Genomic DNA, 13,001 nt, shown 5'->3' on the forward strand with positions numbered 1-13,001 from the left:
GGGGCCAAGGTTAGGCCTATGAAGATTCAAGCAGCTCTGCAAGGCCTGTGAACAGCAAGTTCTAAAGGTTCCAAGTTCTGGCCCTTCCTTCCCAGACACAAGGGCAACACACAAGCTCTCCTATCAGGTTACATTTTATATTTTGAAATATGCAAACGTAATTTAAATACTCTTAAGGCATTCATTTATTAAAACGTTCTCTGCCAAGATTTCACATTAGCTTAAAATTAAAATCAGTCTTTACATTTCACTACTGAGGTATCCACCTCAGCGTATCACATAAAAACACCTTCCCCAGCAATCAATGTTACCAGCATCCATATGGTGAGCCCATGGTCAGCCTCTTTGCTCCCTAAGTGAACCAACTAGATGGTAATACTGCTCTGCTACAAGGTAAACGCTCCTAACTCAAACTTATTGAAAAAAGAGTGAAACTTCTGCAAAGTGCACTTTAAGAAGAAGTACTTTTTGCTTATGGAAAGAAACCAGTGAGTCCTCTAAAAATAATAAAAGGGAGTAATTTACAGTTAAGCACATTATTTGAAGTGAAGAATTTGGATGTTGCTCTGCTGGTCCAAGCTGTTAATACTCTTCTTGTTCCTCCTGTGGGCCCCCTTCATCAGGTATCGCAAAGCCTTCATCTGTGGCATAGAGAATGTCCACAATCCTCTGCAATACAGGGTTGTTTCCCCCCTCATTCTCCTGGCAAATCAATTCAACGTTCCTTAGCTTTACAAAGTAGAAATCTCTTTCTTCCTCCAAGTCTTTGACAGTAAGTTTCAATACGTTGACCTGCTGCATCAGTTCAGCTGCTTCGTCGTCCCCATTGCCCACACCAGGATTCTTTGGCACCACACCCGGGCCAGCCTGCGGGGTTGCAGTAGTTCTGTGTGTTGCAATGGGCCTCTGTGGAGCTGCATTGCTAGAGCTGAGAGGTTTCTTCAGTTTGTTCATAGCTGGAGCAACAAGGGAGGGAGCCACGACAGTTTCTTGACCTTGTCTGGCAGCTACAGGGTCATAGTCTTTTCCATCATAGCTTGCATCAAAAAACTTCTTGAACCACTGAACAAATTCAAAATTGTCCTGAAACTTTCCTTTTACTAATCTGTCCACAGGAATTATTTTGTCAACGCCCATCCTCTTAAAACCTGCTTGTAGTATCTTGAAGTTCTGGATGTATTCATGTTCTAGCTTAGTTTGAAATTTCACTTTCTTCAAGGCAATGGAGCCAGGGAACAGCATGTCCATAAACTGACAATAGGCAGCCCCTGAGCACAACTGCTCGACCTTTGTCAGATTCAACTGCAGGGACTCATTGATCCAGGCCAGCGTGTCATGTCGACTTAGGTTCTCACCGGTGACTGACGTTGAATATGCGTTCACTGCCATCTTCGGCTCGCGGAGGAACCACGTCCACTGCCGTCCATGTTTAACTCTTATACCACATCTTTCAAATAGCTGTAGATTTCATGCCGCTGCATCATCTCTACAACCTCCCTCCTCATTCAAATTTTTATCACCTTTTACTTAAGTTCCTGCTAAAACTTACTACAGTATCTGCCATGCTCTAGCCTCTTTCTACCTTGTAGTATTCACATTCTCTCCTGGTGGCAACATTTTTAAGGAAGTGTCATCAACCACACTGTTGCTGTTTTGAAACTTAATCCAAAGCTACAACTTTGATTCAAAGTTAAAACATATAGATGATTTTCTAATATTTTAAAACTTATTTACTGGAATCATGTTAAAACTATGAACCTGCTAAAATTTTTAGATGTGGAATACTCCCATCTGATAAAATCTTAAGGTTAAAAATTTGTTTATCATTTCATTGGGTCAAATGTGGATGTTCAAAGTCTGCATGGGAAACAGGGTATTTAAATGTTTTTAAAAAATATGTTAGACACATATTAGGTTGGGTATCATTGGAAATCAACTTTGGAACAAGGATTCATGTGGAAGTTACTTTTGGGGAAGTGATCTCAGAAACCCTAGGAAGGGAGTTGGAGGAGTGAGACAGTGAAGTGAAGGCAGCTTGCACTATCAAGCAAGTCTCCTTTGCAAACCTCTGGGACAGTGTAAAACCATGCCTCTGAGTTTTCTTACCCATGGGGATAGTAAACTAGAGTATTTGTTCATCAATTCTCAGTTCATCATGGGTTAAAGGTTACTCTGAGTGCCTTAACTTGATCATGGTACATGCAGCAACACCGGCAGCCAGAGACACAGGTGTTCCTAGTAAACAGCCATTGGTTTGGAGTTTTGAGTGCTGAGAGAATAGGACCAGGGCACTCATAGCATCTGCAACGGGGGATAAATTAAGATTTTCAAAATGAAGACAGAAGGAATACAGTGAATATTTCTGGATTAAAGTCAGGTAAAGTGATTTTTCTTAAGTAAAACACGGCTATTTTTTTCCACTTGGCTTTGCATGAAACACAAATTCCTTTTCAAACTGTAGACAAGGTAGTCTAAATATTCTTTTTTAATAATGTTTATTTTAGAATTTTGAAAGTAGTAGAATATGAGATACAACTCTGAAAGCATTTCAAACCAAAATATCTCTCCAATTCTGGGGGGAAAAAATGAATAGCAGATCTAAGCAAAGAACCCAGAGCTCCTGAAGTGTAGCTTTATACTTTTACCAAGAACATTATTTTAAATTTAAAATAAAATTTTATTAATCATAAAAACATTTGCCTTGAGTTGGCTTCAAAATTTCAAAGGTGGAAACTATTTTATCTGGAGTAGTTTGCCTCCCCTATTGGCTTCTCTTTGCTGTCACAGTTTAGACATTTTGATTTTTATTATAGCATTTTACATCTTTTAGTAGATGCATAAACCACCTTTACTTGTGAATTTTGAAAGTTCTGAATGAATCTGTAGATTACTCTCTGAGGCATTCAGAAGTAGAATATTTTTTTCTCTTGCTTATGTTTGACTTACTGACATTTTAAATTGAAAATCAATATACTCATGACGGGTTACATCAGTGATATTTATAATGTTTACTTAAAAAAATAAAATGAACAAATAAAAACTCACAGACACAGACCACAGTATGGTGGTTATCAGAGAAAAGGGGGACTAGGGGTGTAGTAGAATAGCGGGTAGAGGGGGTTGAGTATATGGTGGCAAAGGGAGATTTGGCTGTGGGTGGTGGACACACAATGCAATATACAGATACTGTATCATAGAATTGAACACTTGAAACCGATATAATTTTATGAACCATTGTCACCTCAAAATTTAACAAAAATAAGTTTAATTTATTAAGAGACTGTTTAAAAATGTTGCTAAATTCATGATAATATAAAGACCCTGTATTTTTAAAAGCATAATAGAAATATGTATATATAGTACAATATTAATTTTAAAAAGAATTTAGAAAATATAACTTAAATAATTTATATTTAGATATAGTTTACATACATACATATACTATGTAATGTGAGAGTGAAAGGAAATACACCAAAATATTAGCAGCATTAGTATTCAAAATGGTGCAGTCATAGGTATTTCATATTTTATTTCATATGCTTTTGTCTCTTTCAAAATTCATGAATGAGCTTTCATTATTACTTACATTATTATAAAAATATTATAAAAGTATACTTTAATAGTACATGCTTTGCAGGCTTATACACTGGAAGTGAAAGGGGAAAATAGGTGCCACTTTTTGGCAGAATATGTTGTAATGTTTTTCCACACACATAGACTCAACAATTCCACTAATAAAATTTCTCCCTTTACAAAAAAGATTCAATAAACAAAATGATCAGGAAGTGCCCAAAGAATAGACAGTATCTTTTACTCCCCAGGCTTGGAACACTAAGAAAACGAGGAGAAACGGAAACACACAGAGAAAAGCTTTTGTGCATTCCAGTGCAAATGGAAAGTGGGCCCAGCTTTCTGGCAGTGACAATTACATAACAAGGTCTCAGACAGGCCCATCCAGGTAGAAGGAGCTACAACAAAATTCAGAGAATTTTGTATTTCAAGCATTGACATCAACCACATTAGGATATAAATATACATTGTTTCTCTCAATGAAAGTACAGTGAAAGGTAAGTTGGAGGGTAAACTCCAAATACTTTTTGACGCCTTGGGCATATGCAAAATTTAGAATTGTCTCAGTAACTTAGTATCTGTGGAGATTATTAAGTGAGAGGTTTAATATTCAATTTAAGCCCTTTTTTTGTTCTGCTTTGTTTCCTTTATTGTATCTGTGTGTTCTATTTATTGGTCTCTGTCAGTTCAGCAAAAAGTTGAGTTAGTAAAATAAAAAGAAAAGTTAGCATTATCTTTGCTACCGAGGAAACTAAGTTTATGATCTGATGTTGATATCCATTTAACATCTGCAATTTATAGTTTGAACAAATCTGAAAGGTAAGGAATATTATTACCATTTACAACTGAGGAAAATGAAGACCAGAAAGTAATCTTATGCAGTCATAAAGCTAGTAATACAAGCTAGTACTTCAAGTTTGATTTTTTGTTGTTGAGGTGGAGGCTAAGCCAGAACACTCTGTTTCTTGCAGTAATCGAATATTATGTATGTATTTAACCATGGGTGCCAGTGGCTGGTATAATTGCTATGATAACACAGGATTTGTTTGTTTGTTTATTCAGTATTCATTACTCTGTTATACAAAAGATAAATAAACTTCTTTGGCTTTAGTAACCAGGGAGAAAACAATCATGTGACCTAATACAAAACTAAAATTTTAGCTATAAATCGATAGATTATAATTTAATTTTAACAGTCATAAAAATATATTCATCAAAAACAACATTAAGAAAATTAACAAAAAGCCAGAAAATGGCTAAAATTATTTTGTGTGCAAATATTTGTGAAAAATTATATTCAAAATGAATGTCTTCTAAAAGTCAATAATAAAATAACTCAATTTTTTTTAAAGGAATAAAACCCCATGATGGAGTAAATATTTTAACATCAAGTTAAAAATAGCTAGAACGCTGAACAAAATATATAAAAGAGTTGCTTTCAGACATTGAAGGAAAAATAGCACAAAATGAAAACAAAATGAAGCTACAATTGCCCTGGCTTCTGCCTGGAAGGGATGTCTGGGCTCCAGGTGCAGGAGGCGGAACCTAAAAGCTAAGAATGGACTTTTTGACTGAGCACAATGAGGCTGGATTTTCCGGGGCTGAGATAACTGTAAACTGGAAAAATATGAAGAAGATCTTAATTTTTGAAATAATATTCTATATAATTTTAGGCAACATATTTAGATAAAGAAACAATTTCACCATCAGGATACTTCAAGTAAAAGTTTTGCCTGAGTCAATTTAGTAAGTCTAACCCAGCCGTAGGCAAACTACGGCCCGCGGGCCGAATCCAGCCCGTTTGAAATGAATAAAACTAAAAAAAAAAAAAGACCGTACCCTTTTATGTAATGATGTTTACTTTGAATTTATATTAGTTCACACAAACACTCTATCCATGCTTTTGTTCCGGCCCTCCGGTCCAGTTTAAGAACCCATTGTGGCCCTCGAGTCAAAAAGTTTGCCCACCCGACTCTAACCTGACAATGTAGAATGCCAGAATAATATAATTCAGATCAACTTTCTCTTTGAAAACAACTAAAAATGCATAACAATATTTAAGAAAATCTTCTTAAAATATTTGAAAGCTAAAAATAAAGATAAGGCCCACTAGTTCAATTAAATAAAACTAAAACTAGATAGATGTAAGTTTTGCCTTGGGAGCTCATTTTGTCCTGGGACATTGCCAATTCTGAATAAGGGCCAGGGAGTATAGCATTACTTTTGGTAGGTTTGTAGGATACTAGAGAAAAAATTGGAGTCCAGGATACTCTTATAAGTGAAGGATACACATATTTACCCTCAGAGTAAGATATTCAAGTAGTAAACCAACCCTCATGCGAAATGCTGTCTAGCTTCAAGCTATCTTCAGTGGCCCCTCACAATATCTCCTACTCCAAAATTGGATTCAAGAGATTTTGAATCAAACATCTTGAGAAAAATAACATTATCCTTAGTTTGAATATATTCTTATAAACAACTTTTAAATACGAAGTCCATCACATAATTAAAGATAATCAATCCCATAAGGAGATAAGACAACAGGAATTAAAAACATACAGAAACCACAAAGTACAAAAACACATGCACAGAACCTCAGAGAGTGGAATTATCAGAGACAGATGGTAAAAACCATGCTTAACATGCTCAAAGAGATAAAATCAAGCTTGAAAAATTTGGTTGTGAACTGGAAAGGATAAATGACTTAGCATATGAGAAAATAAATGTAAAAGAAACGATATTCTCAAACTGAAAATATGGTAATCATATTATTATTTTAAAAGATGTGTTTAACAGCATACCAAACACAGCTAAAGAGAGAATTAGTAAATTAATCAAGTCACAGAACAATTCTACCACAAGGATTCATTGTGTTATTATTTTATAGATAACCTTCTCTCTTTATTCCCCACCGCTTCCATGCCTAACAACTACTAATCTGTTCTCCATGTCTCTAATTTTGTCATTTCAAAATGCTATATAAGTTGAGTCATACTGTATGCAACCTTTTGAGATATTCTTTACTCAGCATTATTCCCTTGATATCTATCCAAGTTGTTGCTTGCATCAAAATTTTATTTCCTGCCCACCCGGCATGGCTAAGTAGTTGAGCATCGACCTATGAACCAAGAAGTCATGGTTCAATTCCCAGTCAGGGCACATGCCCAGATCGAGGGCTTGACCCCCAATGGGGAGCATGCAGGAGGCAGCCAATTAATGATTCTCTCTTATCATTGATGTTTCTATCTGAAATATTGTTGCTTGCATCAAAATTTTATTTCTTGCCCAGCCGGCATGGCTAAGTAGTTGAGCGTCGACCTATGAACCAAGAAGTCCTGGTTCAATTCCCAGTCAGGGCACATGCCCAGATCGAGGGCTTGACCCCCAATGGGGAGCATGCAGGAGGCAGCCAATTAATGATTCTCTCTTATCATTGATGTTTCTATCTGAAATCAATAAAAATATATTTTTAAAAATATTTTATTTCTTTTTATTGCATAATAGGATTCCATTGTATGGATGTAGCCCAGTTAGTTTGAAATATACAAATTGAAAAACATTTGGGTGTTATGGCTTGAGGCTATAATGAATAAAGTGGCTCTGAGTATTTGGTTACAGGTTTTTGTGTGAATGTAAGTTTCTATTTCTCTGGGTTAAATGCCCCCAAGAATTTGTTATATCCTATGGTAAGTGTATGTAAAAAATTGTCATACTTTTTTCTCCAGGGGCTTTGTACATTTAACATTCTTACCAGCAATATGAGAATGATTCTGTTACTTCGTATCTTTGTCAGCATTAAGTGTTCAAACAAAACTTTAAGAAAACCCATAACAAAAACAAACCCAAGGGACTGCTCAAAAGAAAATGAAGAAAATGTCAATGTTAATAAAATACTGAGTTGAAAAGGCACTAGACATTCATAGAAAAATTATCACCAATATTTTATATTTAATCTTTAATTAATCATATTCTGCTGTCCACACCTTTCCCTTTTAACACTAAGTTCATTGAGGGGGCTTTCATTGACAATATATCAGTCAGTGTTCTAAATTTTGATCACCTAATAGGCATGTAGTGGTATCTCATTGTTTTCAATTAGAATTCCCTAATGACCTATGAGTTGAACATCTTTCAGATCCTTACTTTCCATCTGAATGTCATCTTTGATGAGGTGACTGTTCAAGTCTTATTGCCTACTTTTTAAAGGGGTTGTTTGTTTACCAATTGTTGAGTTTTAAGAATTCTTTGTATATTTTGAGTAACACTTCTTATCATATGTCTTAAGCAAATATTTCATCCCAAATGGCTTATTTTAATATATAACCCTACTGAATTTTTCCAAGTTTTGAACTCCATCAGGTTGAAATTCTCAAATGGAGTTGGTGAACAAGAAAGTAAACTTTTATTTTTTCTAATCTCTCTATTTCTTTTTCAGTGTTAAATTAGCTCCTTTCTATATGCTTATTTCTAAACTTGGTAGTCACTTGTTCGATGAACATTTATAGATATATGAATCCTAAGTTTGTGTGAGGCATCATGAGAGTAGCTAGAAATATCAAAATGAAAAATGCAGGATATTGGCCTATAGCTTCCCAAGAAATACATCTTTTCTTTTAGAAAGATATGGTGTGCTAAGTTTATCTCATTTGTACTTTTGATTTTAATTATTGCATAAATGTTTATGACTTCTATCATCTGTATCTCCTCTCCCATGATTCTTACTATCTATTGGACTGCTTCATTGGGTTTCCTAATTGATTGAATTATCCATATTACCTTTTCTCTTTTTTTAATGTTTGTATTGATTTTTAGAGAGAGGGGAAGGGAAAGGGAAAGGTAGATAGAAACATCAATGAGAGAGAACCATTGATTTACTGCCTCCTGCATGAGGATCAAGCCCACAACCTAGGCATGTGCCCGGACTGGGAATCAAAGCAGTGACCTCTTGGTGCATGGGTTGACACTCAACCACTGAGCAACCCTGGCCAGACCATATTATATTTCATGTTAGTAAACTTCAGTGTTACTTCATTCCTCTTACATACAACTTTCAGTTAACATAACACTGATTAAGTGCACTTCTAACTATATTTGAGTATGTCCCTTTTCTCTATCTCACAGTTTGTTCTCTTTATCTACTATCTCTTGAGTTTTTAAGACTAGTCTCCTGTCTGATATCCTGCTCCTTTTGCTGGGACCACATTTTACATAAAATATTGTATATATTAACTTTTTTTGTTAAAGAATGATTTTAAACCTATGTTATGTGTATATATATATGTATGTATATATGATATTGGATATTTTTTTGTTAAAAAATGATTTTAAACCTATGTTATGTATATATATATATATATGTATGTATATATGATATTGGATACATATAATCTAATTTTAACTATCTATATCTATTTTATTTCTTTATGCTTAAATTTTGGGAGGAGGAATTAATAGTATGGGTTCTGAACCTGTTAAATTATAACTGCACAATAGACAGCAGATATTTAAAACATTTACAAGTCATCACATTTTGCTGAGATTATTTTATGAGTGAGATATGAGCAGCCTGCTTTCAACAGTATTTACCTTTCCTTATTAATGGATTTTTATTTTATTATTCAGCAAGAATGTATTTCACTTCTTCTGACACCTGTAATATATTCATATATTAGCAGTGACTCCTGACTTTTGCTATGAAAGACATAAATCACTGAAGGAAGAATGCATAAACAGAAGGCTGCAGGCCCTCACATTGTCATTCTCCTCTTCAGTCTCAATTAAGAGAGAATGCTAGTCCCCGCCGCCCCTCCCCCATGTTTTGTGAATGTTGAAAAATGATTCACAATGCAGAAATGCCTTCTCAATTATAAGAGTGTCCATATGTTTTTGAAAATTACTTTTATTTGAGTCATTTATGCTAATATTAATTGCATATAAGTGATAGTCTACCTAGTATGAAAAATATTTTTCATATCTTTGCATCTTTCTTTCCTACACATTTTTCTCCTCTTTTATAATGTTTGGAGAATGTTAGATAAGAAAAAGCAGGAGGCTTTTTCATATTAAGGAAGCATATCTGAATGCTAATAAAGATACATATGATAATAAAGATCACCTTGAAAATTTCCAGGTTATTATTTAGAAAGTTCCAAAGGCAATCTGACTTTGTAGAAAAATGTTTGCATAGATAACTGAAAATAGAAAACTGTGGCTATTAAATAAAAAAAGTAAAAAAATATGTAGTGTTGAAAAATGAGACACTACTGAATTTTTACTTAAGAGCTCTGGATATAAATTAAACACCTCTATTACATCTTTTACTACACACCACAAAAGTCCTGATGGAAATGTCGTGTCATGTAAGTTATTTTACCAATATAATCTTTTTATTTTTAAAATGTGCAAAGTGGTTTATCTGAAATATGATTATCTTTTATTTTGGCAATTTTTAACTCCACAGTAAGACTTACAACTTTTTTAAAATTCTTAGTATATAAGAATAGTCAATACAATAAACTATTTCATTCCATACGTAAAACAAGTCTATAGGTGGGCACTATTTGATTTAAATCTAAATAAATAATGTTGAACACCTCTATCATATATCCCTCCACTGTTGGAACTGGTGCAATAATATATATTTTTTAAATCAGGTATAGATATCTAGATTTGAGTGTTGAAAGTCTAATGTTCTTTAAGAAAATTAAATGACATGAGATCGTTAGGGAAATGTCATTGCCTCTAATCCTTTAGGTACTTGGAGAAGAAGCTTCTTAGAAATCATAAATGCTGGCATGATCTATAACCTGATCCCATGCCAAAATGCAAGGCAAATATAGACCAAGTCCCATTTCTTGGTTCTCCCAATTATTTCTGTTTCAGGATTGGTGCATATCTCAGTCTGAATCCTGTAGGAAATTTCTGTCTGTCAAAAGATTTAAGTACCTACATCTTAATTTCTGGGAGCTGTTTCTCTCTGCTAGTTACCCACCAGCAGGAAGATTGCCTATATATGCCCTCCTGGAGAGTAGGAAAGTGGTGGCAACCTTACCTGATGGTATTTGTACAGTTACAGACCATGTTTGCTGTAGAATGTCCCAGAAAGAAAAACCCCACAAATTGGCACAGTGAGTTTTAGCCCCCAGACCGCTGAAGTCCACTCTTATCTTTTTCTTGTTCTCTTGCCCTTTATGTGGGATTCAAAGTTGTTCTGCCTTAGACCTAATTATGTTGACTTGCCACAGATTCCTTTCTTTTCTTTTATTTTAACAAGGGAATTTTTTGCCCTTAAGTTGTTTTCTTAGTTGCTTTTGTCTTGCAACAGCAGCCATTGAAATCTAAAATCACTTCATGTCTTGAGAAGACTGCTTTAAGACATTGCTCTTTCATGTGTTTCCAGCTTTTCTTTTTTCTGAAAATGTTGGCATTAATGCATGTTATTCAAAAAAAGCAGTGGGGGGATTTGTGATTAGGCTCAAATGAGACCTCCATTCTGATTACATAAGAATTTCCATTCAGAGAGAAGGTTACTTTTTTGAGATATTAATGTATGTTTTGTGTTCACTGTTACTGAAGAGTCAGAGGTAATGAGCTCTTGTGTGTGTGTGTTGTTTTGCTTTTCGTTTTTATTCCTTCCTCATCCAAGGAATGAGGTTATCATTGTGCTCTGTCACTTTATCACTTTGGGGGCATTTTCAGAGAGACCCACTACAGCTAGTTTTAGCAGAAAATAAATATATGAATACATATTTATAACTTTTAATCTTCTCAAAGCCCAATAACCAAAGTTGGAAGTTATACAACTATGAGCATTGTCTAGCCCAGAGCACATTATCTTTTCAGCGATGACAATTGTACCATTGTCACTGGGCACAGATACCACAATTAATACTGTCTACTAGCCACTTTTCCTAAAACCTCTGAATTTTTAGATTGAGTTTCTAAAAACTTCTGGGCAGCCGAAACCGGTTTGGCTCAGTGAATAGAGCATCGGCCTGTGGACTGAAAGGTCCCAGGTTCGATTCCGGTCAAGGGCATGTACCTGGGTTGCGGGCACATCCCTAGTAGGAGATGTGCAGGAGGCAGCTGATCGATGTTTCTCTCTCATCGATGTTTCTAACTCTCTATCTCTCTCTCCCTTCCTCTCTGTAAAAAATCAATAAAATATATTTAAAAAAATAAATAAAAGCTTCTGGGCAGTTGAATTTGACATTACATTCACCAGAGGCGAATCAACTATCATCCTACTTCTTTGATTTCTTGCATCTCTTTTGAAGTTGGTATAAACAATTTGGATTGATGGAGTTCACATCAATTAAAAGGATGGGGAGAGGGGAACACCTGCAATTATGTCAACATTGAACATTTTTAATAAAAAAGCAGGGAAAGTACGTTTCTGACTTCAAACAAATATCTACACACTATTTACACTTGCACAGGGTGTTTCAATATTGTAGACAGCCAAAAACTATGAAAAATATACACTATGCTCCACCATTTCAACTGCTTCACATCAACATACACCTTATTTCTTCTTCAAATATCCAAGCTTCAAAAAAACAACAATACCAAGAGCAGTGCCTCTGCCTAACACCATAGAAAAATCTCTTCTGTAATTAAACCTATCCTAATTCTACCCCAAATGATGACCACAGTTTCATGCACTTTCTTTTTTTTATAATTCATCTTTATTGTTGAAAGGCAGGGGAGGGGAGGTGGAAAGAGACCAATCAATGAACTTGTATGCATATATGCGTAAGCCATGGATATGAACAGTGGCGTAGTGAGGGCCCAGTGGGACAGGAGTGGGCTGGAGGGGTTAATGGGGGGGAAAAAAGGGGACCTTTTAATACTTTCAACAATAAAGATTTTGAAAAAAGAAAGTATTACAGATGTCCCCCTTTTTTCCCCATTGACTCCTATATCCCCCCACCAATCCCCAACCCCAGGCCTTCACCACACTATTGTCTGTCCATGGGTTATGCATTTTTGCATATAAGTTTTTTGGTTTGTCTTTTCCCACTCACCCACCCCTATCTTCTTTCTGAGATTTCACAGTCTGTTCTATGCTTCTATGTCTCTGGATCTATTTTGTTCATCAGTTATTTTATTCTTTAGATTCCACATATGAGTGACATCATATGATACTTAATTCAAAGCCCGCAATCTCTGTATGATATTATTTCTTCCTAAAATGATCTAATTCTGCCTCAGTATTCTCTAATCTATGGACTAAATTGCAAAATCAAATATATATAGTTAATACATACAAACATATGTATAGTGCTACATAGAAGAAAATGAGTGAATACTATGTTCCTCATTTCTGCAACTGATTTTGAGATTTTACACCTATTACTTATTTTTTACACCATCTTCCCTGTTTCCCTTACTGTTGGTTTCATCTTAGTTAATTTCTTTCTTTTCTCCTT

The 13,001-nt window shown here is 35.0% G+C and overlaps 1 pseudogene; it reads right to left on the minus strand.

Annotated features, from left to right (window-relative positions):
- Window positions 1–550: 550 nt before the first annotated feature.
- On the minus strand, window positions 551–1,419 carry LOC102753291 (annotated as a pseudogene).
- Window positions 1,420–13,001: the final 11,582 nt, after the last annotated feature.

Source organism: Myotis davidii, unplaced genomic scaffold, assembly GCF_000327345.1.
Source record: "Myotis davidii unplaced genomic scaffold, ASM32734v1 scaffold374, whole genome shotgun sequence".
Lineage (NCBI taxonomy): Eukaryota > Metazoa > Chordata > Mammalia > Chiroptera > Vespertilionidae > Myotis > Myotis davidii.